At 43.0% G+C, this 4,846-nt stretch overlaps 1 pseudogene; it reads right to left on the bottom strand.

Moving 5' to 3' along the window:
* Window positions 1-1,652: 1,652 nt before the first annotated feature.
* LOC124623258 lies at window positions 1,653-1,770 on the bottom strand (annotated as a pseudogene).
* Window positions 1,771-4,846: the final 3,076 nt, after the last annotated feature.

Raw genomic sequence — 4,846 nt, 5'->3', positions numbered from 1 at the left:
ATAGCCTTCTACTAAGTCCATGGCTACGACCTAGCAAGGCGCCAGTAGCCTTACCTAGTTTGAGAGTTATCGTATAAAATTGTCTAAGAAGAACGTTTAAACCAAGAAAGATTAAAGTTAACTATAAAGCAGCTACGTACTTTTCTTGCTACCATTCAATAGTTATCCTGTTCCAGAATTCACGCCCGTCTGCGTTAGATAGCGTGCCTATCGGCCCCCTCAAAATAACACTGTGTCGGCACTTCTGTCGACACATCACTAAACATAGTGGGCTCCAGTACAATTAAATCGAAATAAGACAAGGCTTTACGGTCAGACGAGCATAAGGTAATACCAACAGCAGCGGAAAATGATGTAATAGAGTTGTGATTAGTTATGAAGGGTAAGGTAGAGCTGAGAGTGAATCCCTGTGAACAGTTAAGAATTTGGGTTGTTCTCTTTAGAATCGACAGCAAACCAACACCGACAACAGTAGTCAGGTAAACATGTCGACGTCCAAATCAGAGGATGAAGAGATAGAGATAGAATATCAGGACGTTGAACAGGTAATTCATTACGCAAATGGAGATTAAAATTTAGTAGTCGTGAAGGACTGACATGAAGATCTAAGAAGCCGACCAGCCGGAGTGGCTGAGCGGTTCTAGGAGCTTCAGTTTGGAACCGCGCGACCGCTACGGTCTCAGGTTCGAATCCTGCCTCGGACATGGATGTGTGTGACATCCGTAGGTTAGTTAGGTTTAAGTAGTTGTAAGTTCTACGGGACTGATGACCTCAGATGTTGTCCCATAGTCTCAGAGCCATTTGAAGATCTAAGAGAAGGGATAGAAGAAAGGGTTACGGGATAATATTGGCTTTGTAGCGGGATTGAGAGAGGATAAAGAGTAATTGAATTCTGCAATAATTTTCATCTATTAATGGCGAATACTCTGTTCAAGAATCACTAAAAGAGGAGGAATACTTGAAAAAGGTATAGAGATAAGGGAAGATTCCAGTTAGACCACATCAGGGTCTTGCAGCGACTCTGCTATCAGAAATATAAGGCACACTCACGAGCACATATTGACTCAGATCACAAATTAGTAATGATGAAGAGTAGCCTGAAGAATAGATGACTAATCATGAAGAATCAATGTGCGAAGAAGTGAGATACGGAAGTAATGAGGTATGAAGAGAAACGCTTGACCTTTCTGAGACTATAGATAGTGCGGTAATGAATAGCTTAGTATGCAGTTCCGTTGAAGAGGAATGGACATCACTAAAAAGGACAGTATAGAAAATGAAAAGAAAAACAAAGATATATAGAAGATAACTGGGAACAGAGCATGGTTTGACGAGGAAATACGTCTGTTGGTCGACGAAAGAAGGAAGTACTAACGCTTTCAGGGAAACTCAAGAATACAGAAATACAAGTCATTTAGGAATAAAATAAATAGGAAGTACAGGAAAAAAAGCACTCCGTCTTCAGGCCACAAGTGGCCCATCGGGACCTTCCGACCGCCGTGTCATCCTCAGTTGAGGATGCGGACAGGAGGGGCGTGTGGTCAGCACACCGCTCTCCCGGTCGTTACGATGGTTTTCTTTGACCGGAGCTGCTACTATTCGGTCGAGTAGCTCCTCAATCGGCATCACGAGGCTGAGTGCACCCCGAAAAATGGCAACAGCACATGGCGGCCCGGATGGTCACCCATCCAAATGCCGGCCACGCCCGACAGCGCTTAACTTCGGTGATCTGACGGGAACCGGTGTATCCACTGCGACAAGGCCGTTGTCCCCAAGTACAGGAGAGCTAATGCGAAATGACTGCATGAAAAATATGAAGAAATCGAAAAACTTATAACTGTCGGAAAGACTGATTTATCATTTAGAAAAGTCAAAACAAGCTATGGTGGAATTAAAAGCTAGGGCGTTGACATTAAGAGCGCAAGGGAACTCCACTGTTAGTTGTAGAGGAGAGAGTGTTTAGTTGGAAATAGTACATTGAACGCCTTTGTGATGGGGAGGAAATATATGATGACGTGACAGAAGAAACAGAAGTCGCCCAGGGGATAAAGAGATCAATGGTCCAATGAGCGGATGGATTACATGATATTCCTTTCTTTAGAAGACGTGCTACTGCGTCGTGTGTGGCTTTTTGTCGCAGAAACATGCCGAATTCTATGACAACAAACATCCGGATGTAGCTGCCTAGGATGATATGTCTCGAAACCTAGCAGAAAATCCAGAGAGATTCTGGTCTAATGTGAATTATGCTAGAGGTAAGATACAATCAATGACTTCTCTGAGCGATGACAATGGTATCAAAGCAGGGTTACTAAACACAACCTTACGAAATGGCTTCACAAGAGCAGAAGCAAATATTCCAGAATTCGAATCAAGAACAACTGTCAACATAAGTAACGTAGAAGAAGATATCCCCGGAGTAGTGAAGCAAATTAAATAACTCAACAAAGCAAGTTTCTGGTCCAGTCTGCCGCGCAGGATTAGCCGAGCGGTCTAAAGCGCTGCAGCCATGGACTGCGAGGCTGGTCCCGGCGGAGGTTCGAGTCCTCCCTCGGGCATGGGTGTGTGTGTTTGTCCTTAGGATAATTTAGGTTAAGTAGTGTGTAAGCTTAGGGACTGATGACCTTAGCAGTTAAGTCCCATAAGATTTCACACACATTTGAACATTTGAACATTTGGTCCAGTCTGTACACCAATTAGGTTCCTTTCAGAGTATGCTGATGCAATAGCTCCATACTTAAAAATCCCTTACAACTGTTCGTTCGACGAAAGATCCATACCCAAAGACTGGAAAGGTAGTAGGAGCAATCCACTAAATTACAGGCCCATATCATTAATGTCGATATGCAGCAGGATTTTAGAACGTATATTGTGTTCGAACATTATGAATTACCTGGAAGGAAACCGTCTACTGACACACAGTCAATACGGATTTAGAAAACATCGTTTTGAGCGCTATTGACAATGGATTTTAAATTGATTCTGAGTTTCTGGATTTCCGGGAGGCTTTTGACACTGTACCAGACAAGCGACATGTAGTGAAATAGCGTGCTTACGGGGTATTGTCTCAATTATGTGACTGGATTCGTGATTTCCTGTTAGAGAGGTCACAGTTCGTAGTAACTGACGGTCAGTCATCGAGTAAAACAGAAGTGATTGCTTGCGTTCCAAAAGGTAGTCTGCTGCTCCTTATCTGTATAAGCGATTTGGGACACAATCTGAGCAGCCGTATTAGGTTGTTTTCAGATGAAGCTGTCGTTTATCGACTAGTAAAGTCATGAGAAGATCAAAATAAACTGTGAAACGATTTATAAAAAATAGTATGGTGCGAAAATGGGAAATTGACCCTAAATAACTAAAAGTGAGAGGCCATGCACATGAAAGCTAAAAGGTATCCGTTGAAATGCGGTTACACGATAAATCTGTCAAGTCTAAAGGACATAAATTTGATTAAATACCTAGGAATTACAATTGCAAACAACTTAAATTCGAAGGAACACACAGAAAATGTTGTTGGGAAGACTAACCAAAGACTGCGTTCTATTGGCAGGACTCATAGAAAATGTAACAGATCTACTAAGGAGACAGCATACAATAAGCTTGCCCGTCTGGGATAGAAAGAGTACATCGAAAAAGTTCGAAGAACTTTCGTATTATCGCGAAATAGGGGAGAGAGTGTCACTGATATGATATAGGTTTTGGGATGGACGTCTTTAAAACAAAGGCGTTACTCGTTGCGGAAGACGCTTCTCACGAAATTCCAGTGACCAACTTTCTCCGCCGAATGCGAAAATATGTTGTTGACGCTGACCTACTCAGGTAGAAACGATTACCATGATAAAGTAAGGGAAATTTCGTACGTAAAAATATAGGTGTTCGATCTTCCCGCGCACTATACGAGACTGGAATAACAGAGAATTGTGAAGGTGATTCCATTAACCCTCTGCCAGGCACTTAAATATTATCTGCAGAGTATCCATGTATATGCAGATGTAGGCAAGATAGATAAGCATTTATAGTCACCAATTGCACTTTGTGACATTTTAAAACCGGCTGCATTAGTAATAGGACTTGAGACTAATAACGTAATAATTACAGGTCGTTGTTTCTGTTTAAGTTATTGCTATCCATTAGACCACTAATTAAGAAACATTCAAGTGAAAAATGTGTGACGAATAGTGTGAGTAACGCGAACAATGCTACTGTCAATCTAATGCGTACCGATGATACGCATATGTGGTCGATAACACATGAGACCCCCAAGCAAAAGGGGTTGGCCGCATTCGAGGCAACCACTTTTCGCCGAATAGTCGATTTCCTGTTTCCCACCAGGGTGCCCTAGGAGCGCCGCCAGACAACGTTACGACATAGTTTCTTCGGCAGTACACAAGACGAACAATGGACCCCGAGATACCTAGCCATTGGACAGTATTTAGGCCGGTGCACGGTCGTCATCGGCGCACAACTACAGTTCAATTTGTTCAGTAACACACAGGTACACATACAACATTTACAGACCATTCACATGCATAAAATTATAGTTTTCGTCTGGGACAACATTCTCAGTGACAGACAATGCCCCAGTTCCGACTAAGGCTTTCTGGAGATTGTAGCACTCCGGAATTGGTAAGGCCCTCCCATTTATTCGCAACTGGAATACCCCATTTTCCCCACTATCAGCTTGTCCGACAACTGGCTGAATAGAAGGCGACTCTCAAAGAGTCAGATTTCGAATAGCCCTCTCCAGTTCTAGGAGTGGAGAATGTAAAGGGAAACGTTCACATCAACCGGCGGTTCCTTCCGAGGCGTTTCTGCCGCCGAGCAGTCGCCGCTGCTATTGACAACG

Source organism: Schistocerca americana, chromosome 7 (assembly GCF_021461395.2).
Source record: "Schistocerca americana isolate TAMUIC-IGC-003095 chromosome 7, iqSchAmer2.1, whole genome shotgun sequence".
NCBI classification, from domain to species: Eukaryota; Metazoa; Arthropoda; class Insecta; order Orthoptera; family Acrididae; genus Schistocerca; species Schistocerca americana.
Note: the sequence above shows the minus strand (reverse complement) of the source record. Positions and strands in the feature narration are given on the sequence as shown.